The 25129-nt window shown below is 43.4% G+C and overlaps 1 protein-coding gene across 4 annotated transcripts in view; it reads right to left on the reverse strand.

Moving 5' to 3' along the window:
* ppfia2 (PTPRF interacting protein alpha 2) overlaps positions 1-7914 on the reverse strand; it is a 126596-nt gene extending 118682 nt beyond the window's left edge. For all 4 annotated transcript variants that reach the window (XM_030113212.1, XM_030113210.1, XM_030113211.1 and 1 more), the window contains exon 1: positions 7875-7914. The gene's annotated coding sequence lies outside the window, so the exon portion shown is untranslated. The remainder of the gene's footprint in view (positions 1-7874) is intronic.
* Positions 7915-25129: the final 17215 nt, after the last annotated feature.

Here is a 25129-nt window from a genome sequence, read left to right on the forward strand (position 1 = left end):
GACTGCCCCTTAAATCATTCCGACTGTCTATGAAAAATCAATCGATACGCAGTGAAAGTGCTCCGACCGAGCTTCTATTGTCTGCACTCTCAGATGTAGAAAACAGGCCGGCTGAGAAGGAAACAAACCGTACCGCTCGGTGAAATCCCTATCTGCTTAATTATGCCATTAAAAAGAAAAGACATGAGGCAAGTTAAACCGGGCACGACACAAATACACCTCGCTGGTACCAACTTACATTTATTACTGCGCTCAAAACACCGTTCCTTATGGCAAGGTTTAATACATTTCTGGGAATGTTCCTCATATTTTGGAGCACACACAAACACACACGGCAGCATCCTGAGGTAGGTGTCCAAAGTAGGACAAATCTGTGCCTTAATGTTTTTTTACACCAAATTGTTCGAGTCTGAGGATCCTCCCTGAGGCAGTCTGCCCTTCCTCCCATGACTTCCGGCTTGAGAAAGAGAAATGCTTGACTGTCTTCTACTTTTTGGATGGCTCTGTCATTTCTAATACCCAGTTTGACCTTAAATGCATCGAGTGTGAAGTCTGCTGCCACCCGATTGGCTGATCTGTGTTGACGAGCAGTTGCAGAGGTGTTTTTAATGTTGTGATCGGAGACTGTGCATCGTGCATTTGCAGAAGAAAGGGTTGAAAAACACCCACCAACTTGCCCAAAACGTCCATTTTATGGCAAAACATTGCTCCCCTGTGTCTCAGTATTTGCTCTGCTGTTGAAGACAATCTTAATGGAGGCCATGTTTGTGCAGCAAGTCATTAGTTTCTCTCTAGAGTGAAGCGGGAGCGATGACAGGTAAGATTTAGTGTGATCCTCTCAGACAGATAAACACAAATCACCCTCAGTGGGAAATATGGAGAACATGCAAGCTCATATCACAAGCTGCTGTCTGGATTCCCCTAACAATGACAGTACTATTTCCTCATAACTGGAAGGCCACTTCCAGCGCTAACACAGAAGGGTCTGCAGGATACGCCGCGAGTCGGAAACGGAAAGGCATCTCCCATTATGATAATGCACGCCGGGAAATCTGCCTTTAAATTTCAGCAGCGTTTGAAACTGTGGCTCGGCATAAATCCATGTCAAACACTGAATAAGATTTTACCTCTCAGGAAGACACTTGCAACAAGAAATGGATGTCTGTAGAAGAAGAAAGCAGACGAAGGCTAAACGACTGGATGCTAAACGTGAGGCTGAACGCAGGCGGGAATCACGAGGGGGGATAAACAGCAACACGCTCAATCGGGCGCATTGTGAGCCGCAGACTCGATACGAAGACATGCAGGGATCATTGGGCTTTTTTCCTCCTCGCCATATGCCAATCAATGAATTATTCAAAGAGGGTAGGAGGATGGTTTTCTTCCCAATCAGTGCACCAAAATCCACTTTTTTTTTCTTCTTGCCCTGCAGCCTCATTGAGGCTCAGACACCTGGATGGAGACTCGCTTCGAACCAACAGAGCCAACACCTGTGAAGGAGGCAGTAGCACGTAGACAAAAATGTTACTTGATATCTATCGATGCAATTTTAAGAGTCTTGGGGAACTTTTCCCTTTTCCACTGCAGCGATGTGGCCCTCTGGTCGCTCTGATCATTTCCTGCTATTGGCTGCTAGCAGCTGTGGCTCGTAGCAGCAGTCACACTGTTCGATGCAGCGAAGCGGCGAGAGAGATTTCTGACACCGTCAGAAAAAACGTCTCACGCTGTCTGTGGCGGTGACAGCTGCCGTCCGCCAACCGCCTTCCATCTGCAACAGGAATGAGTGGTGAATGGCCCATTTTACTACCTGAGCAATCAAACTATCACACCATAACACACACACGTTTACGCAGCAGTGGAAGAGATGGGAGTGCGAACGAAGCCCAAGCCAAACGCAGCCGCAGATGACAGATCTGAAGCCACGTCTTTGGTCTGGGACGGTTCAAATCACAGCGTCTTCAGACAGGGAAGGAACGTCCCCACATGACGATGCCGAGAAGCAAAACATTTCCCGGCCATGCAAAAATCACAAGAGGAACGTTTGAAGTTGTCGGTTCAGAGAAAAGAAAAGGCCGACGGACACGTCCAACAGGAGGCTTTTTATACGCTGAACTGCGTTTCAGAAGCTTTTTCTTGATCAAAGATGATAAATCATGTATTTCTATCTAAAGAGAGACTGTACTTTCACTCTGCTGAAGTGTGTGTGTGTGTCTGTGTTCACTTCATCTAAATCATCCAAATTTAATGACCTCGCCAGTTTGAAAAGTTTTATCACTTCAGAAGGAGGAATGTCCTCTTGTGCCAGTTTGCTGAAAAAATGTGTCTCAAAATGTAGCCGAGTGGAAATAATGAAGGGTGTGTGTGTGTGTGTGTGTGTGTGTGTGTGTGTGTGTACGTTACGTCTATAACTGTCACACAGGACACATCCATTCATGACCCTCCATGAATGCTTGGCTTTCATAATCGCCATCGTCCCCTAAACCGCATCATGTGTCGTAGCACCGAGACGACAGCCAGAGCAGAGCCCCTCATGCTACATCCAAATACTTTGCACATATGAAAACAAATGGAAAATTGTTACTGCACGCACGAACAAATGTGCCGTCGTGAATGTGAAATATCAGGCGTGTGGAACCGGTCACACTGAGAAGAGTTTATTCTAATCAGTTCAGTGAAACACAGACTGTGATTCACAGCGTCTGAAGGCATTTGGCTTAATTAAAACTATATAAAACTAAAAGCAGGATACAATACTTACTACAATGAATGCATGAACCCACTTGCATGAGTGTGCAATCTAACATACTTTATCCATGATCTTAGTAATTGGACTCTAAAGTGTTGGTATCTGTACAAACAGCGTTGCTGAATGGTTCAGAGGAAAAGCCGCCGGTCCCAGTGAAGGGTTCGACAGGATGATAGTACCATCGGACATAACAGACTTCTGGAAAAGTCTATGCACAAAAACATCAAGTTAAAGCCCGTCTGTGGACGTCTCACCTCTGCACTGAACGCTCCTCAATCGATCGAGGAGCACTTCATCTGCACCAACTATCACTGCTAAATACTGCTGCGGCTGCCTGCTGCTCTGAGAACAGGGACGTGAAAAACACATCTGGGGTTCAGGAGTAAAGTTTTAACATTCATGCTGAACACTACGGTTTGAACTGCAGGTTAAAGCTGATTCACCTGTGGAGCTAAAAGAAGATGTGAAACAACCGTGTTTTAAAATCACGCTGAATGAGAAATCCAAACACTTAAGTCTGCGGTCACATTCTCTGCCACACATGCTTCGTCTCAAGTAGGAATGCTTGGCTGAACGCCAGACTCACTAATTTCTTCTATTCTCAAAGATAATGTTGTTAAAAGAGACCGGCGGCCGGTGGAGGGCTGCATGCAGCTTTAATCAGCCGGGATCCGCTGCAGTTCCCTTAGATAGCCGACGTAGCCGAGACGATGGATGGATGGGTGAATGGATGGATGGATGGATGCTGTAATGATCCATTCTCTCTCTATTATCCACCAGTGGCGTCACACATTTTAGCTCATGGGCCAGACCGCTAAAGTGTAAAACGTTACCTTAAAAACCTTTAAATTTAAACTTTAAAGGTTTATGTTGTTGTCACGCAGAGCACACTTGTCAAAGCGTCTATATCTTTTACAAAAGACAATTAGTACTGAAATTGACTACAATCTCAATATAAATAACTATCAGGCAGCAAACTGTGTTTTGATTTTCACTAAAGACGGAATTCTCGGACGGCTTGCCCAAAGCCATATATTGTCTATATTGAGATCTCTTACTGTCTGATTTTGGTTAAAACCATCTTTTTTCACCATAATGACCACAAAAATCCACATTTTCTCTTCTATTCCGGTTTTCGATGGTCACTTTGTAACGAGCAATATGACTGGTCGAGAGATGCCACGCGGTACACGCCCTTAAATGGTCTGATTCGTCCTTAAATGGTCTCTGATTCGCTCACTTGATCCAGCAGGAGATTTAAAGTGGGAAAAATTGATTAAAAAAAATATACAAAATCGAGTCTCCAGTCCAAGCAAAAGTGTGAGGGGAAAAAAGAAATATATTTGTGTAAAAAAAGCTAAATCTAATTTCACTTTTCATGTCCAACTTGATATGTAGAAAGCATTACAATACACCATTTTAAGGAATTTGTTTTTTAATAATTTCTTTGAAATTTTGACAATTTTCTAGGTAGCTCAGCTGGATTGGAGCTTCTTATAGGTCCGTTTTGGCCGACGGGCCTGATGTTTGACATCCTAACTTTACACCTGAATATCAGCAAAAACCCACCACACTCCTCCAGTACTTGAGAGTCTTCCTGAGTCAGACTCCGGCAGGCTGTAAACGGCAGTATCTATACGGGACAGATGTAAATTTCTGCCACTTGTGTCGAACCACTTCATTTCAGCGGGAACGAATCAGCAAGCGGAGGCTAATTTCCTCAATGTCTTCAGTTAATCTCATTAATGGGAACAATTGTGCGAGCAGATAAGGAGCGGCGCACACGACAGCGGCGTGTTCCTGAGCTGTATACGGCCGAGCGAGGCAAACTCAGCAGGATTCGCCACCTGGGAAACATCAAAAAGACGCGTGGAGAGCGAGCGCGAGCGGAACGGGCCGAGGACCGAGCGCCACACTCTGCGGCTTTGGAGATAAGCGGTACCACGGTACGCTTGTTGAACTGACTTTGAGACGGACTAAAATAAAAACCGGCGTTATTTAATAGAGTGTTTAAGGCCTTGTTATCATCAGGCGTGGATTTGCTAATGCTTTGGCTCATTATGGAAGGAGATGGTCGTTTAAAAAAATGAGCGAAACGAACCTAAACCGAACCTTTTCTCTCAATGCGACGTCAACTTTTTGAACGTTTGTGACGACCTATTAGTCTCATTCCAGCTCATTTCCTCCAAACATGAAAACCAGATTGTTGTGCTGATGAAGCATCAGGACCAGAAGCAAGAGGCTGATTACACGCCGAGGGATCTGACTCGTGGGAAATTCCTCTTTTAAATTGTGTCTGTTTGATTTGCCAGCGTGCGGCTGAGCCCAAAGTGCATCCACCGACTGCATTGATGGGCTCAGAGGGCGACGGGAAAGCTGTCGCGTGGACTCGCTCCTTCCTGCTTTGGCAGCCATGTTGACGCAACAGGTGGGTAAAGAGTGACGCGGCGTTTTTTTTCTTTTTTTTTGGTGAATGGAGCCGGCCAGATTGCACGGTACGGCTCGTAGTGCTGAGCAATCTCACTCATATGGCGCCTGCGCCACACCACAGACTTCTGACAAGCAGGAGACGGCCTGCCAAGAGGAACAACAATTCAAGTCTATTCTCCTCCGTCAGACGCAGAACAATAGCAGTGAGGCAGGCGCCAGTCCGCCGCCTGGATGACGGAGAGTTAACTCAGAGCTGATCTATGACCTGCAGCGCCGGGAAAGCCCTGTGTGGAGCAGCGGGATTGTAAAAACACACCTGGTTTACACTGCAAGTCTTGATGCTCGTGTCGGGCTTGCTGTCTAAATTTCATTTTTGTGATTATTTTATCAAGCGGCGCATATCGATTGCACTAGAAACATCGCGCCTGCGCACTTGGAGCATTTATAAAGTTAAGCCAACTTATATTGTTTTTATATACATGTGCATTTATTGTTCAGATTAGTCATACTTTCTATATTTGTGTGTAATATCAACTATGTCATACTTAGTTAATATTAACATTTATAAAATGTTTAATGCTTAGTGATCTGCTCAACCAGTGCAATCATGATATTGCACAAAATCATTTATTGAAGCCGATCCAGTATTCTCCTGCTTTATATTATTTTTACGAACACACACGATGTGAAGCCGCGGTCTATTTGAGAGAGCAGCTCAGCATGCAGGAAGAATCAGCCTCTTCTTCTTCTCATCGCCCCTCACTAAAGATGCATGATCTTTACACTAAACCCAATAAACGGACCCCAGATGTTCGATCGGAGTAGCATGAATAAACATCAAGTTTGCTGGAGGAAAAGTGAATAATCGACACCTGTTCCCATAAAATATGACTTCTTCTTTTTTTTCTAGTGCAGAAAGGTGCATGGTGGTTTACTGGTTCACACCCTTGAATCACAGCTCCTTGATACCCTGTTTGATTCTGTGAGTACGGACTTGCCATAAAGTTTAATTAATTCTCCATACAGACACAATGCATGAAAACTATATTTTAATGCAAACCACCTCCGCACAGCCTGGCATCAGTATCGGCGTGTCGATCGTTGATATTATTCACGAGGTTTGAATTAAACCTAATCCCGCCGTTAATACCAATTGTTGCTTTATCTCCTCCGATTCTCCATTTGTTCAAACCCCAGCATGTAGGAGGAATCCTCTGAGGCTGGTGTAAAAGAACATCTGCAGGTGAAACAGCTCCTACATGTGGATATTATCGCCGAAATGAAGCCTCCTTTCCGTCATCCTGCTCTCATTGAGGCTCTCACGTGAACACATTGAGGAGTAAAATGTGAATGAGGCAGAGGATGGAGAGGATGGAGAGGACGGGTATAGAGTTACATCCAGCCTGCTGCCATTAAAGGCTGAGGAAGCTGTGCACCCAGTGTGTGTGTGTGTGTGTGTGTGTGTGGTCTCCATTCATTTTGAGAGCACTCTACCTCGACTCGTTGCTGCAACTCCACGTCAGCCTTCTGATGTGTGTGTTGCATGTGTGTTCATTGGCCGTGTGCTCGGCCGAAGACAAGTCTGCGTGCGGACATGAAAGGATGAAAGGACGCCTTTAACATCGCCCACACTCCCCCCCCGCAGCAAGGTCATGCAGACCGTGAATCGATGGCGATACGGCGAGGGAGCACAGCGAGGTGAAGGGAAGAGGAGGGGAGCCACGGAGCTGGAGTTGCACCTGATTTGAACCGTGCCGCCTGTCAGCGCCGCCAACGTTTCAACTGCATTTCACCCTGATCATTAGAGGAGATGGGGAGGAGAGTCGAGCCCGGCGTGCACGGGCTGCCCTGGAACCATGGTTCTGAGATCCTCTGCCACAGGTAGCCGGCTCACCTGAAGGCGAGGAGCTTTGTCTGAACACCAGACGCATCAGTCAGCGTGGCCGAGCTGCATCACAGGAAAGCGACGCTCTTCCGTTGCATTAAGCACCGACGCGAATACTGTCCTGTTATTTTTTTCACGAATGACTCAACCCATCAGGAGGATCTACGGCCATTATAACCTCCTCCCAGCCACACGTGTGGTGAATTCTCCATTCATTCATTCATCCATCCAGTCGTCCATTCAGGTGGATGGGACGGACAGCCGGCAGAGGCTGCCTTCTCTATAATAACCGGAATAATGCTGTTTATAGGAGGGGCAGCTGTTCCTCATATGACAGCTCCTCCTTTTTACTGTTATTAGCTGCACACACACACACACACACACACACACACACACACACACACACACACACACACACACACACACACACAGAGGCGGCCTGACTGCGCCTCTGTACCAACTCCTCCTCATCCTCTGAAATGATAATTGGGGGAGAATCCTCGGCTATTGTCTCAAGTGCATTACATCATGCCAGCTCCTCAGTCTGCATCCCGCCTCCCTTTAACTCTCTCCTCCACAGTGACAGACACACGCATCTCTCTCTCTCTCTCCTTTTTTTTTTTTCCTGCACAAGGTTACATCCAGCACGTATCCTCCATGCACTGTATGTAACACCACCACCAGCAGCAGCAGCGGCGGCGGCAGTCCAGAGTTGGGGGGGGGGGGGATGCAAAGAGCGCACCGCATGAAAATCACCTTGAGCGCGCGGGAGCGGGGCAATGTAGGTCACCCCGCAACAGTGTGGATACTCACAATGTCTCCCTTCACTGTCGGACGAGGCTGTGGCGAGCGGCTCGGTGGCGACTGCGGTCTCTCTCGCGCGCGCGCTCTCTCTCTCTCTCTCTCTCGCTCTCTGCCGATCTCACACCATGAAGCGGACGGTCCTCGAGGAGGCTTCCTCCGCCGACGGTCCGATCCGAGAGGCGCGGCTGCGGCTGCGGCTGCGGCTGCTGCTGCTGCCGCTGCGCGCCGCGGGCATGCTCCAAACACAAAGCGCGAGGGCGCACGCCAAGGCAGCCGCGGCGGCGGGCAATGACATCCGATCGACACACACGCGCTCTCTCTCTCTCTCTCACACACACACACTCACACAGACACAGACACACACACGCACACACGCGCCGGGCAAAGAAATTATGGCATGTTACAAATTCTGCTGTGATAAGCGGAGCTGGAAAAGACCACTGAAGGAGCGGAGGGGAGGAGAGAGCAGCCTTAAAGTTGCAGCTGTGCATTTCCTCCTCCACTCTCTGCTGTCTAAGAATAAAAATAATAATAAGAATAATAATAATAACACTCGTGGCGTCATTCGTTCGTGTTGTACTCAAAGCAACAAATTCAAATTTTTAAAAAAATCTACAAAAAGGCACTATAATTACTGTATTCCTTCAAAATTTAAATATAAGGTCGCAAACAAAAGCAATCTTTAGCACTCAGTTTTTTTCTTCTTCAGCATTTAGAAAAATAAAACATTTATTTTATTTCATTCTCATTTTTTTTCCTTATCGTCATCAGAGTGTCCTCCACCTTCTCTCGTCGCTCCTTTGGTCTCTGCCAGGATCCAACTGTTGTTCAGGGAATTGCTTTGACTCATTGACTCAACATTTGCTGTGGCTTTTACTCCATATGTGTTTGGAAACGGGGCATGCAGCATGGAGACTGTTCAGCTCAGTACAGATTAATACAAATCTTCTGGAAAGTGTGATGCGCTTGTTTTGTTTTTTTATAAGTGAATGAATGTATCCTGTTTTAAAATCAAGTGATATTTTATAAGGATTTAATAGTCAAAATGTCAGTGAGCTGAATTCATCAATGGGATGATGGTTAAATCCCTTACCAAACACCTGCAGGAGGAAAGAGTGCTGCTAAAGCATCCTTTACTGTAATCATTGTCAGTAAGATGAATTAAACTCTATACTTTAAAGTCATGATTGCAATGTGTACTGCATAAGTGAAATTATCTTTTCTAAAATCATCTGTTGTCTCTAACAGTAAAGTGATTATTTGTAATGTGCTATTATTTTAGTTTATTTTATCTTAGATTTTTTTTTTGCTACCTCATTATGCAACTCAAAGAGTTATCCAAATGTGGGAATAAAGTCAAATTGTCTTTTATATTGAAAGGGCTCAATCTCTGGAACAAATGATGAAAATGATTAAAAATTCAAAGTCACATTACAATATATTAGAGCTGTCAAAATATGATTCTGAATTACAATTAATCACATAATTTCCGGAGTTGATCGTGATTAATTACATTAACATGTTATTGTTTAAAATTCTGTTGCTTTGCATTTGAAGGCAGTTTTAAGACCATAATGTAAAGCATGCAACAGCTGAACATTTGTTCAATCATCAAGCATATTTTCTTGACATTTGCATGTTTTTTCTGCTTTATAGGTTACATGAAACTGACCTCTCTAAGTGTGAGTGTGTGTGTTGGAGTGAATATTCAGAAGATGGATGACTGGACGTTGAGAGAGTTCAGCTTCTATAACCTGACAAGTAAATCCAAAACACCTGAGGCAGTGACTCTGAATCACACTCCACTTTCATTCAGTCCAACAAACACATCCATTTCATGTGACTATAATCACAAAGCCACAAACTACCAAGCTTTTATTTATTTATTTATTTATTTCCAATTCGAAGGTTTATTATTGAATAATTGTCTCTTCTGGAAGAAGTCAATCAACTGATTGATGGCTACCATGGGAATGTTAAAACACATTAATGCCATTTAATCGTTCCACTAACCTGCAGCGACACATTACATTTAAATTGAGTGTGGAATAATAACTTCTCCTTTTTTGCTCATCAAATATTGAAGAGCCTGAATGTGGCAATACACCAGACATGACTTGTGAAATCAAACTTTGAGACCGTGGCTATAAATTACTATTTGGTGGCCTCAAATTCCATATAACAGCAATCAATTTGCACATAGTTGTCGAGTCAAACGGCTATTTTGTCGTTACAAATTACTCTTTCACAATCACAAATAACCATTTCCTGGAATCAAAAGACTGTTTTCTGGTATGAAATTACTATTTCTTGGCCCCAAAGTAGTATTTTATTTGCAAAAATTACCATTTCTTGGTTACATATTACTATTTTATGGCCTCAAATTTCTATTTCATGACCACACAATACTACAAGCATTTGTGGGAATAGTTTCAAGCTTTATAACAGATTCTTTTTGGATCGCAAGAGCATAGCTGTGTGAAACGAATATGTACAGCAGGATCTGAACAAACAGAAACAAACAGATCTATTAGAGATCTGCAACACTGCTCTTCCTCTTCATCCCCTAAAGGACAATAAGCTTCATGGAGTCTTCTCCACATCTGCAGCTCTCCACATCACAGGCTCATCTGTTGCAGCGCTGGGCTGCTGATTTTATCCATCCTAAGGTGAATTTTTTTGATCCTGTCTTGCTAAATTGTCAACACATTGCCTCGTTTTACTTCAGAGGACTGCAGCGTTCAGAGTAGAGTTCACAGAAAGACGGTTATTTTTAGTTGATTTTAATCATTCTTCATTCAATTCGATCTTATTTCTGTAGCACCGTATACAACCCAGTCACCTGCAGGCACTTTTACAAAGAAACAACAATTCTATATGAGCAGCAGAGGCGGCAGTGGAAAAGAAAAACTCCTTCCAAACAGGACTAAACCTGCAGAACCATACCATCGACAATGTTGGTACTGTTTGGATTGAATGCCAGAGATTGGAATTAAATGAACATAATTTGCACAAAGAGAAGAGAGCTGGACATTAAAAAGAGCGGTGTATCATGCTGGGTCCGGGGTGGAGGGCATGTTTCGGGTGGTGTTACGGATTATAAAGTTTAACAGTGAGCAGGAGACGTTGCGACAGGCTGCCAACCTCCATGAAAATACTCAAAACACAGAACTCATAAAGAATGACTGAGTGATCAAATGAAACAGTTACACTGATGCAACATAATGACGCCAAACTGGACACGAAATAAAGACATTTTTCTTAGAAATAAAGACTAATGACCAGAAATACTGGAGGATTGATCGCTGGTGTCAGTATTCATGCAAGCTGAGGTTTTTGTTTTCTGTTGTTTCATTTTACATCTTTATTATTACCCTGGTTTGACAGCTCTCTTTCCCTCCACTGAGGGTGTCTTTTCCAGCTGTCCTCCATCTTTTCCCAGCTGCTGCTGCTGCTGCTGCAGTGTGGCCTCGTGACAAATCTCAGCCTGTGGACTGTCCGGAGATTGATGCCGCTGTCCGTGGTGCTGAATGCTGGATGCTCTGCGGATGCACTGTGACTGCGCTGCACGGCTTTGGCACCACACTCCAGCTGCTCTACATTATTTTGATGATTGTTTTGAATATCTAATCTCTCCATTTACAGGGAGTCTGGGAAAACATCCATTTTTGGGGGGATTTATCTCTGTGCTGCCTGTCTCTGACTTGGATATTTAATTAACACACAATGTGTACTAGCTTGGTGTGTTTGGTCTCAGTTTTTCTTTTTAGCAGGTATTGAATCCCATCTGGGGAAAAAAAGGCTTTCAGATGTCTTTTTTTCCCTCTGTTGTAAACCCAGGTTTGCTCCCCCTCCTTCCTCTTTTTCTCTTGTCTGACAAATTAGCTAAACAAACACAAAGCTCAGTGGTGGAAAAGACTAAAAAAAACACTGTGAGTCTTTATGGAGGCTCCAGAGAGAGAAAATATCTGTAGAAATAGCAACAAAATCCAAGCGGTCATCAGTCAATCAAACTTTATTCATTGCTTATTGTGAAATTCACCATTCTACGGATTAATTGTGTATCTCAAAAACACACAAATAGAAAAAAAGAGGAGAAAAAGAGGTGTTAAAGGAGTGATTACTACAACTTAAAATAAGAACACCTTGATGATGATAAAAATATCTGAAAAAGGAACAAGTTATCTAAATGACAACCAGCATTTCAAATTACTTTTGACAGATTCCTTCATTCTGCATTGATTTGGAAAGGCACCATTTTTCCACATATACAACCACTGTTACTGGCCTTTGGGAAGCAAAGTTGTAAAAAAAAGTCCAAAGTAATCTTGCATGCATGTTTCTGGACTGGGGGAGGGAAGCGTCTAGAAAACCTGAAATCAAACTGAGGATTTTCTTGCTGTGAGGTGAGAATGCGAACCACTCCACCATCAGGTAGCCCCGGATTGCTGTAAATCAGACGAACTACTCCTCATTTACCATGAATGGAGATCCTAATGTGAGAGTTTCAAACAGAAAGATCCGTGTGATTTATGCCCAGATAATTCATGCATGAACGCTGATCCTTCCTCATGACTAATAAATGACAACAATATAATGCAATTGCCTGTTTGTAATGCAGCCGGCTGCTCACATACCGTCCCTCCCACTCCACTGACCTACTGTGTGGCTGCTCTGATACCAACGCATATCGCTCAGTAGTTCCGTATTAATTTCCCCAGAGGAGTCGGCACAAGTCTTCTGCATATAAATGACAATAATTCCTGTAGGTGATACAAATGAAACTCTTCTCGTATCAAAGTGCCTCAAAGCTTTATACTCGCACGTTATCGACTGGCTTGTTTCGGAGTCAGGCGCACAAAATCTGATTTGAGGAGAGGATCTTTTCACCGTGTCGTCACCGAAAACGGTGCCAAGAGGAGCAGCAGTTAAAAAGGCAACGATAAAGAGGATCTATAAAAAGACGCCTATAAAAAGAAAAAAGAAAACGAGACCTGTGACGCTGCTCAGATCTAATCCTCCTCCTCATAGCTTGACATGCTCGATGTGTGAATGTCATTAAGACAGTCATCCCCTCCTCCTCCCTTCCTCGTGCAAATGGCTCTCCTTTCACAGACATGCAAATCTCACATCAAAATCTCAATGATCTCAAAGCCTGAGCGGTCCAGGTCCTCACTGCCAATTAAAAGGAAACACACACTCACACACACATTAATTGGGCCGCAGGAACGCTGATGCAAATATTTGCTCAGGACGATGGAAAGACTCTGTGCTGTGGTTAATATTAATGAAGAAATGTTCACTTAAACCACCTGACTTGTATTGTGACAGCTGAGAAAGTGCTCTTATGAACTCTAGGAGGGACAATGTTCAGGTTTTTTTTCTGTTTTTTTTTCCAAGTTAATTCACAGAAGATTAGAGCAAATTGTTTTTCTTCAGCATTCTCCAGTCTTTTGGCATTGCCCTCCTGCCTTAGTCATTATCTTTTTTTTCTCTTTCACCAAGTCTTAATTGACAGTTATCCTGAATTTCAATATACCTGAGCTGTAGTTAATGACATCCAACATATTTATTAAAGTTTACACCTGAACTTGCTGTTATTGGTATTTTCACCCGTCAAATAAACAGATGTACGTGTGGACTTTGGAAACATGAGGGGCATTAATCTGATTTTTGTCACCTGACAAGACGTATCACCGTTCTCATAACTCAAATGTTATGAGAACTACTAACTCCATTAATCGGATCAGATTCTAGGTGTGCATTTCAATGAGCAACTGATTTATTTCCTCCTGTTTTGAGCAACATCTCCACATGGGTTGAAACACACAGGAAGAAATGAAAGAAGAAAAAGGCAACACGAGCAGAAAGTTGTTGAAAAGCTATCAGAACCAATCGGTGAACTTGTCCGATTGCTCCCGCTTATCGTTTTTCTTTAATGGTGAAGTAAATGGAAACGTAAAAATGAAAATCTGCCTAAAGGTGGTTTTGAATGTTTTCACAAGACTTCATTTCTATCTTGTAAACAGCATTTTAAAGTTAGTTGTGAATGCCATCACACAAAATAAAAAGCAGTTGGAAAATCCAAAACTGACAGAAATTGGAGATATTTCGACATTCTTCCTCCCAGATGACTGAGCAGCTCACTAAAACATAAAAAGTGGGGGGAAACTCATTTCAGCCACTCCTCTCCGGGATATAGTTCTTTCAGTAAAAACCCAGAGTGTGTGAGGAAAGGGATGCAGAAGGTCCCAGTAAACAGAAAGCTTTAGCGGTTCGGCTCCCTCTTCTTCACAGCAGTTCATTATGGTCTGTATACGACCACGTTTCAAGTGAAAACACACCGATTTTGTACAATTGTTTCGGAAATGAAATCTCACACATACACACACGGACAATCGTACGGACAGACGATGAAGTTGGATTGTTACTCAAGTGTAAACTGAGAACGGACAATAAATAATAAACTAAGAATGTATATACTAAATTTTCTGTATCTAATATGCAGTAAACAAGCTGATAAACTTAACTGTAACTGACACTTTGGAGGAAATAGATAAGTTATATGTTTTACTGCCTAATAAAGAGTTAAAATCGATCATTTCTGCCCACCTTAGTAGGATCTGAAAAAGCATCTTCTGATTTACAGCCTTCCTCCTGAAAACAGCAGAGGCACGAACACAGAGTTTATCGGCGGCAGTCTGTTCAAAGCCGGCGCTGCCAGGACTCTGCTATCTTTATGACATTCTTGTACCTCTGTTTTCCAGCCTGTCTCCAATCATAAATGAAGCAGGTTGCCAACCTCGTGCTGCTTGATACACTGATAACAGAGATGAGCTCGGGACGGGGGTGCGGAGAGAGCGAGCAGAGAGGGATTACAGGTGTCGGGGATCCTCTAAATCTTTATATCTCCCAGACCTGCACCCGGAGAAAACCGCGTTATTGCGTCGCGACACACATCTTCTCTGTCTGTCAGCATGGAAACACAAAGAGCCTTATCTCCACCTTAAATACGGACGATGCCTCGATTCCCTTCCTCCCTTTTAAAGCTGAAAAACAGATTGTTTCAAAATCCTCACTGCTTGTGGTTGAGTGTCCTGAGTTTGACTTAAAATGCAACCAAAAAATGAGTGGACTGCCTCTTTAAACCTGCTACATCTCTAGTAAGTGAAGATTTACACATGACCATATAAACATGTTTGCTCTGATGCTCAGATTTGATTTCCCACGCTCGAACAGCTGCCGGTGATTCACGCTGCGTTAAGACTTGACCGGCGCTCTCTGCGGTGTAACAACTCATACCATAACGATTATTACTCCACGGCCATATGCTGCCGTAGCCTGACAGCTCGCGTGCTTCTCATCATCAGCATTCACTGGGAGATTAGAAAGTTCGGGTCATTTTCACATTTATAGCCATTAAGAGTGGCTTTTTATGTTTAATGACAAATTGTGAGACAGTTTGGAAAATGTCTCTGATGGTGATGGTAGGAAATAGAAGACAGCAGATGGCATCTCTGAGTTATTCAGTGAGGCTGGAGTTACCACCCAGTGCGACGTGTGGCGGATAAACTGGATGTACATATGTTTTAATAAAAGGTTGCTTCAGAAAGAAGTGAAAGAATGAAATGCACATCAAAACCTTCCAGTCACTATGTAGGAACCATTTATACGACAGTTCGCTAAAATGCATCATTTTTCTTGCGAATATAAAGCAACACTTTGAAAACGATGTTTGTTTACACCGAAATGCTGAAGAACTGTTTACCGCGGTCGTGGCGTGCTTGAGCAGCAGCAGCATTTTCACCATTTACACAGAGACGGAGTCTGAGGGTTTCCAGACTGTTGTGTTGTGACCGTTTCCATCAGCACGTTTTCATTTTTACGGAGGAACCGCTCCTGTTGTCCAACAAGCACTGGAGGTTATTCCATCATGATGTCCTGTATGATAACTTCATAAATGTCCGATTTCTTCTGTTTTTTCAGAACAATACAGAACAGAGATGCAGCGATATATCCTGGCTTTAGCAAATGTCCCAATATTGCTGCATAATAGCCAAGAAAAATCTTTGTGCTATAAATCAAAGTGCATTATGAAGCTGGTTCGACAAGTTGCACAAAGCACGTAATCCATCACAAGTTTCACGATACAGGATCTGCGCTTGAGAAAAACTGCAGCATCAGTTCTTTTTGTCTCAGATTCCTCAGAGAAAAATCCAAAAAAGTAAGAGCGTGGTGACTTCTGGGACCGTATTTATCGACAAAATCACTCATAATATTAAATCATTTGCACATAAAGTCCAAAGAAATGCATGCAGAAAAAAAACCTAAAGCTGCATGGAGGGGAAAAACATGGACTGTTGCCATCAGCATGCATAAACATGTCATCGTGTCCAGTCGCCATGGAAACGTGATACTCCCCATGTCGTCATGCTGGGTCGCCATGGGAACGTGATGCTCCACGAACTAAACCAGCAACTTCAGTCTGCATAAACCACCTTTACTGTGGCAACACCGGCCCGGAGACCTGCAGCCCGGGAGGGAAAGTGACTTGAAGGTGTGGGAGAGCGTGAAGATGCACTCTTTGGCACGCTCGCAAGCAAATGGCCGCATCAGAAAATTGATCTCTGAAGCTGGAGGTCAGCGTCGGACTTGGTACTGTACGCTTCGCTCTCATCAGCGCACGGGGAGACAAGTGCAGTGGCAGAAGCCATTAAGTATTAATCGAGTGTGCTCCTTCACAATTTGAAATCCAATTGACTTTCTGTAGCGGAGGGTGGGGGGGGGGGGGGGAGTCACAGTCGTCCCTGGAGCTCCACCATCACCGTTTCTGGCAACGCCTAATTTCATTTGCATAACCTGTACCTTCATTACCTTCAGAGACTAATTGAGATTCACAAAGTTCGTCTCTTGAACAAACTGTCGGCGTTGCCAAAAAGCTCCATTTTCATTTCATGCACCCACAAAACATTTTCCCAGAGTTGCCTGTAATATCTCGAACTTGCCAGTGAAGAACATGCACAGCATGCTGGGAAATCAAATCTTAAGAAGGCAATTAAATGCAAGGAAAACTACCAGAGCTGAATAATTTTATCAGAGTAAGACATGCATTTAAACTCTTTTGCATAATCGTTCGCATAATAACCAAGTAATATAAACACAGAGTGAACACATTTATGGTTTCTACAAATGAAAATATAGAGGAAACTGTTCCAAGAAACTGTTCCTGTATGAAAACGTGCTGCTTAATGCACACATGTAGAATCAATCAAAACATTGGGATCGTTTAAAAAAATGTTCATCCTAAGGCCAGAGCCTGCAAAATTCAGGAGTTTAGTCAAATAGTTCCAAAATTGTGCAAGAAACTGAAAGAAATGGGCAAATTTTAATGGCTTGAGCAAACATTTCATCAGATTACAATAACTTGTTGCTCAGTTGGATATTTTTTAAAGAGATGTTTCATATTTCTTTGCATTATTAAAGTGCAATTCAAATTAGTCAAATTCAAAGTATTAAAAAGTGCCATACGCCTATATTATCCCAAGTATTAAAATAAGAGTGAGTGTGTGATCACTGTGCACATCTGTTAAAAAATTTAAGATCATTGTAATCTGGCTATTATTACTATTATTGTGCACTCAGTTGTGCAAAGACTCCAGACTCATAAAATAAATACTACACGTTTTAAAAAGCAGATTTAAATGACTGAACTGAAACACAATGCCAGTAAGAACATTTGCTTGACCAGTACCCAAAACTATTCATTTCATTAAATTGAATCACATACGGTCCAGAAAGATAGATCTGATAACGTCACAACTTTGAAGTTTTCTTAGTGCTTGACAAAATGAGCATAATTCCTCCCTAATAATGTACTTTCTATTGGATAATTTCCAAAACAAACCAAAATTTTAATGAAAAACTGAAGCACTTTGCTGTGTTCGTATGTAACGGAGGTCTGCATAGTTAAAATCTATCATGTCTGAAGCTCATTTTTATAATTTGTCCGATTTCTTTTTCTAGCTTTCATCACGTTATCATGTATTATTGGTCTTATTGTGCTGTTGAAGCTCCGTTGTGACTGTATTGTTGTTGTCTTTGAAATTATAACATTGTAGGATGAATAAAACTGAAAATCGGCAAAATGTGTGAGAGAAATCAGCATCAAACACTCACTTTGCTCATAACCAGTTTGTATATTTGTGTGTGGAGTTTGAGACGTCTTCCCAAAATCCAACCCGGATAGTTTATTTTTTCTCTACAAAACCATTCTGCAAGATGAAATGAAATAAAAAAGAGAATTTCAAACCTGCAGATACCCTGAAAAACCAGTCTCTTAGCAACATGAGTGCAGGTAGACGGTTAAAAAAAATGAAGATCCAAGGATCTGCTCTTTATTTATTTGCAATTCATCAAGTGAAACCAGTGGAAAAAGCGCCGCTGCCATGCTTAAACTCAGCATGACAGATGGAGGAACAATAAGGCAGGGAGGAGAATATGTTGGATCAATGAACTGAGAGGGTAAGAAGCCCGAGAAAAGGTGGAGGGAAGCAGAACAATGTGTCATATCGGTCCCCAGAAACAATGATGCATTGCTCGCGCTCCTCCAGCTGGGCCATTAGTTGATGGTTAGAGATGATTCACCGAGCGCGGGGACAGTTTCTCTAATGGTCGCCTTTACCGTCTTATCTACAGGTGCATTACGTGGAGCAAATGGCCTCAGGTGCTTATTTATGACCACGGGCCACGGCGAATCCAGGAGGGAGGCTCTGCCCTTTGCTTCACATCGGAGACGAAGAGCGTGTCTCACTTCTGCGTGGTGAGAAGAGCCGCCGTGGGATTGGCGGGTTTTAAGGTTTCTGAGACATGGCGGGGCCGCGGCGACTCCAGCGCCGGTTAACGCTGCTGATCAGCTGACTGGCTCGCTCTCAGCGCCGTGAGGACGTGCATCTGGACTGCCCTTCAAATGAATGACACTGAAGCAAAATCAATTGAATTCGAGGACAACTCAACCCCCCCCCCACTTCCTCTCTCTCCCTCTCTCTCTCTCTCTCCCTCGTGTCAAGGATAAAACTCCTGTTGCTTCCGGTCCTGATTGGCCGAGCAGGGTCCCAGTTGCCAGGCAACCATCCAGCGGTGTATGGGTCCTATCTGACAGACAGCTGCTAATGAAGCCGGGAGCGTGCTGCAGCACGGCGCTTTGCAGCCCTGCTCTCTCCCGCCTTGCACATCCCGGGGTCCTGCTGCCGTGGAGGCTCACATCGACCCCCCCCCCCCCCCACCCCCCACCCCCCACACACACACACACACACACACACACACACACACACACCAGTCCTCCCATAGCAGGGCCGAGTGCACTTCTTTAGTCATGCAGTCACGTCTTAGTCAGCCGGTGTCACCTCCCCCTGGACACACGGTGACTAATGTTTACCCACCGCAAACGACGGCATGCATGACCACCGCCATGCATGTTCAGGAGGCAGGAGAGAGAGAGAGAGAGAGAGAGAGAGAAAGAGAGAGAGAGGGAGCGAGCCCGAGTCCTTTTAGAGACGGAGGTGTAAGGACACAGATGGCATCACATGCAAACGTGACAAGCACAGAGCCGAGTGTTGATTGCTGTGCATGAGTCACACTCAGGTCACACATACAGATCCTTGCACAGCGAGCGTCCCGCCCAATCTGGACACACTGAAGAGTCAATGGAAGAGACGCTGCAGCCAGACCAAGTGGGACGGCTCGTAAAACGCAGGATAAATGTCCACAACGCTTAATGATGTTTTTACTTTGTGGCGTTTCATGCATTCTCACGGTTTTGCACTTTATTGTTTGCATTAATGCTGCACGTCGCACATTTGAGTGGCGCCTGATAAAAATCCATGTGCTTCTAGAACAGTTTGTCTGCAGACCGCCGCCACTGGAGCGGCGAGGCTGAGCTGCCAGGCCCCCTGTGTCTCGCCCCTTTACCTGTTCACCGTGCAAATGGAGCGCACAGCTCAGGTCTTGGACAATCTCTCTCTGCTGGAAAAGATTGTGGTTTTTAGGTTGTTTTTTGTTTGCTTGTGAGATTGCCAATTACTATACAATGTTAGAAAGTGAAGGAAAGGGTGTCACACACATTTTAGTTCAGGGGCCACATACTGTCAGTTTCATCTTGAGTGGTCCAGACCAGTAAAACAGTAAATTGAATCTTTAGAGCTTTTCTTTGTCGTGGCGTGAAGCATGCCTGATTAAAATGTCTATATATTCACAAAACCAAACAATAACTACAGAAATATGACTAAATTCTCAACACAATGGCAGTTTTAATGAAATATTAGGGTACAAAATACAGTGGAGTATCAAAAGAAAAAAAAAAATCCTCCTCCCACAGCTGTTGCATTATGGGTGTTTTAACAAACTCACCCTGTCAGCATGGCTTTAAGGCCAGTTTGACAGCAACCAGGTAGCGAGCTTTCATGGCAGCATCGTCCATCATGAAGAATTTAACTTTGGGAATTAACTGAACACTCCGGCCAGAGCTTATTTCAATATAAGACAAAACAGTAGGTTTTATGCAATACTGGTGATTTGTTGCATGAAAATGGTTCATTTTTACAAACTTGAACCTCAAATTGCACATACAGTACGTATTCGATATTTTAAACATGAGATGAAATATTTTGACAGTTTCATACATTTTTTAAATACGTCGGCTATGAGAATATGCCATAAAACATTATTTCAAAATAACGACTAGCGTTTCATAAGATCAGATTACTTTTTTAGGTTTTTTAACTAACGGACAAAAAAAACTACATTTCGCTCAAATTCTTTTAAATCAAATTTATTCAGTCATTTTCTGTTTTTATTCGAATTTTTCAATAACTAAGTCATGAAACGTTTGGTTCTCTTGGAACTTCATGCCTTTTAACATTTTTATCAATTCTTTGTATTCTTAAATTTTACTTTTCATTCAATATCGTAACACTTTAATAGGTTTTTCCATTCTTTACACTTGTAACATTACATTTCAAAAGGTGTAACACACAATAACAACAACCACTGTAAATTCTTGTAATTGTGTGCTTCTCTCTTTCAAACTACTTGCTTAGAATTAAATATTTTTTCAGTGACAGCCTGTTGCTCTTTTCGTCACTGTTGCGCCGTTTGCCCTTGAAATGCTCCTTGAAAGGCCGCGCTGAGTCCTCATGCCTCTTTGAAGGAGGCGGAACACAAGCAGAAGCTTTTCATGTCGGCACATCTTAACCTTTCTCCTTAACATGGCCTCTAAGTGCATTTCTTTACAAATTAGAAAGAATAAAATGAGATAATTAGCATGTGTGAATAAGTGTAGGCTTTTCCTTTAAGGCTTTGACGTGGACGTACTTGAAAGTCTGTTCACAAGTCGCTAAAACGTCATCAGTTGAGTCAGTTAGTAGGAAGTAAAGGGAGGGAAAAATAATTATTTGAATTGATTTTGAAATTCCCATTAAATCAAATGAAGAATTGGAAATTTTGCTCAAAGTTCTAACCATCAATGACTCTCTCGCCATCTGTGTTTGTCCTCTTTCTCATCAGAGTCAGAATATCGTATCGAAAATGACATTAAAGTCATTTCTCATTGTTTTTTAACCTCCAGCCTGTCAATCAATTCCACAATTTTTTTTTGCAGACGCACCCTGAACGCCTCACCTTGTCTGACATCTTCCATATGCAGTGAGTCTTCTTCTGTGGAATAAACAAGATTCTCGGGTCTCTGGAGGGATAAGAACCCCCCCCCCCCCCCCCAAACACTCACTTCAAGGTCTTCCAGCGGTCTCCTCGGGCGACGGCTGATTGATGGAGGTCCATGAAGCTTTTATGAGGCCAATGTCAAAGGGCCTTGTACTCTCACCTGAAGTGATTCCCATGTTGTGAATGATGGCCCACCTGCCTGGCTTATCATGGGAATACGTGCAGGGGGTGGGGGTGGGGGGGACAATGGCTACCGCCTCAACTTGCCCCCTACATATGAGGAACTGGGGTTTTTTCATTCACAGTTATTAAGAATCCATGCAGGAAATTCATCCACACAGCTGAAAAAAAAAAGACCCTGAGGAGGGTTTCTATCTGTTTATCGAAGAAAATGACTGTTTAAAATGTATAAAGTGCCAGAGTGGCAGCGTCCTGCTGTCCTCTGAACAATGCATTATTTCCTCTGAAGGGCTGGCCGCTCTCCGATTCGTAGGTAAAGCGTCTTGGACCTGTTGAGGGGCCAAATAGGCAGAGGCCATAAATAATTCAAGGCAGCGGATACACATACGGTCCTGAGAGACTGGAGGCCAGCAAATCTCACCAGTGCTAGACTGGTTATTTGGGCTGATGCGGGGCGGGGAGAAGAGTTTCAGTGTCTTCCTCATTTGGGATGAGCTGATTCAAGAGTGGAAATAATACTGAGAAAAATTAAATCTCAGGAGAATCTAAACGGAATATGAAAAAGAAAGGCAGTAATTGACTCGGCTTGAAGCATGATGGAGTCTTTTCTTTGAGGTTAGTGGAAAACAAGGTGTAAATGTGGCTAAATTCACAATGCAGGTCACAATAAATAGTTGCAATATAAAGTTTCTGGACTGAGAGCGGCTTGTATTCAGCCCTGAAGCGTTGGAGGAAGTTACCTGGAGTCAGGGATGCTGCGCTTCTTTGTTCTCCATGCTGCCCCTGCAATCCCAAATGGACGAAACAAGAAAAGGAGATGGATGAAGACTGGGATGATGTACAGCTCGACTGAAAGAGATCCTCCTGAAAGAGCAGGAGCGCCAGCTGAGGAGCAAAAGGTGTAACCATTTAATGTGGAACTTCTCAAAATCCACCTCCTCTCCTTGTCCCGGTGGACTCGAGAAAAGAGTTTTAAATGAAGTTGGCCAAAGACAACAAAATGCTCAAAAGCATGAGAGAAAGAAAGAGATGAGGAAGATAAAAACCCAACGGAGCAATGAATGAATCACTGAATTAATTAATGAGCTGATAATTAGGATTCATCTGCAATGCCAAGAAAACATTCCTCGAGTCCGCTGCCAAGGAACTTCCATTCCCCTCCAATGGACCTAAAAAGTACATCCCTCCTCCAGCACCAGCAGCGCTGGACACTATATTTAGTGCTCTCAGCGGAAGTATAAATAACACACCCAGGCAGGCTGATTAAGTCTTCTGAAGAGTGGAAAAAGTTGAGAATTAAAGAGAAAGGCTAATTAGCCAAAGCCTCCGGGCATGAAATGAGAACGAAGCCGTACGATCTGCGACTGTGTGGACACGCGTGCACACAAAACCGCCGTCGACATGGAATCGAGAGATACGGCGGCGGACGGCGATCTGCACTGGCGGTACGCAAATGAGCAAGACAACGCCATTCCAGGCTTCGCCGGAGGAGCGCTTTAGCTTTCCAGACAAATATACCAGCCACCTTTCAGCCTGGCTTTCGTGATCTTAAACATTTTACTTCATTTTAAGGTGATGGATGAATTTATTGACATAATATTGTGGTAGTGTCAAGTCTTCAAGGAATTCATCACTTTGCAAGGCATGTTGCAAATGAAGTAAAGTTTTTCATAAAAAGCTATCCAATTTAAAAAAATAGAGCAAAAAAAAAAGTGATGTATCTGTTAAAATGTGTTCTGTCAACATTTTTACCTTTTTCTTGATATTTTCTCCATATTGTCACTTTATACCTAAAATTCTGACCAAATTGTTTTGCTGATTATGCATGCAGAATGTGGCACAATGGAATTTTCAGTGATAGATATAATAAAAAAAACCTCATATGACCTTAAAGTCTGAGAGAAATCCCAAAAAACTGCATGTCCTTGATCAAATTAGTGTTTTAAATATATTCATCAATATTGAATTTTACAATAAAAGCTACTAAATGTATTTTGTAGTGATTTTTTTCCCAGAAACAGCCAATTTTCATCTTCCGTATTGTCATTACATTAAACCCAAGCATGAGTTTGAGCTATCTGGCTGACATCTGCGATTCCACCCCCCCCTCTTCCGGCTGTCTCTGGAGCTCTTCTCAACGTCTGCGCCAAGAATCTGACAGATACTCTGGGCTTCGATTACTGCCTCGGACTCGGCGCTATCAGTCACCTCCCAGTCAAACCCCAGCCTCCCTCGGCCATCAGTCTGGCTCCGCTCCAAAGGAGAGTTTCAGAGTTTGATTCTGAGAGGGAAATGGATTTGGAATTGTTCAACTCACAGTCGCCTATAAAACCAACACGGTGATTGAAACTGCCTGAAAAGAGATAAATCAGGAAACACTGCCGCAGACGGGCTAAAGGTTTAACTTGAAGTTAATGGCTTTGGCTGTTGTCATGCGCTCAAATAAACTGAATGACCAATGGCTTAAGTATTTAAAAATGTATTTAGAAAGAGAGAAAAGAGGAACTTGGTGCAGATTTACATGTTGGGAAATTCATTAATTTCCAAGCAGCTGTGTCAAAATGAGGCCGAGTGCTGAAACCTCAGCTCAACACAAGCTTCAAAGTCATCCTCCATTGAGGAGGAAGGTCGTTCAGTAAGTCCCTCCCCCGAGAGCGTCCAGGAACACGGCGGGAAGAAAGTTAAATGCATTTTAAGGTCCTGAACATTCTCACTTAATCACGGCGGGTCAGACTTCATCGACCCATGGCGGCTTTCCTCCAGGGTCAGGCTCATTCCGCTGGATTTACACCCCTGGTTATTGCCTTGTAACTCTCCTCCGGTCCGTCTTGACCAGACTACATCCAGGATGTTATTGGGTGCTGATGGCATTGATAAAAAAGGCTGCGCCTACGGCTCCATGACATATTTTACTGTTGTGATTCATGTCTACATTTGAATGTCTGACGGCGTTACGTTATTTTAACGCCAAAGCGTTTAGCGTTGAGTGGTATGTGACATTAAATTATCATCGTCCTGATTTAGCTCCCCGACTGTGTGCCGATCCAGACTGCTGGCTGTGGTTCAAGCGTTCAGGCCAAGTGGACGCGCGAAGCGCCGGGAACGGGATAAGATTGACTTTCTCCTCATTAACGGCAGAATAACATACGGAGAAGCAAAGGTCGGCCTCAGTGGCCAAGCTGAATGTCAATAAACCAGCGGCGCACTCCAGTCCTCCACCGACACACCCGCTGAAATCTGCCGAACAGAATCAGACAGCTCGCCAGCTGAGTCTGCAGCTCGGGAGCAAACCTTCAAAGCCCACAGATCAGAGGAGAACAAACCCGCCAAGGCTTTTAGGATACCCATGCTTAAAGACTTCCGAGTGT

This window comes from Salarias fasciatus, chromosome 17 (genome assembly GCF_902148845.1).
Source record: "Salarias fasciatus chromosome 17, fSalaFa1.1, whole genome shotgun sequence".
NCBI classification, from domain to species: domain Eukaryota; kingdom Metazoa; phylum Chordata; class Actinopteri; order Blenniiformes; family Blenniidae; genus Salarias; species Salarias fasciatus.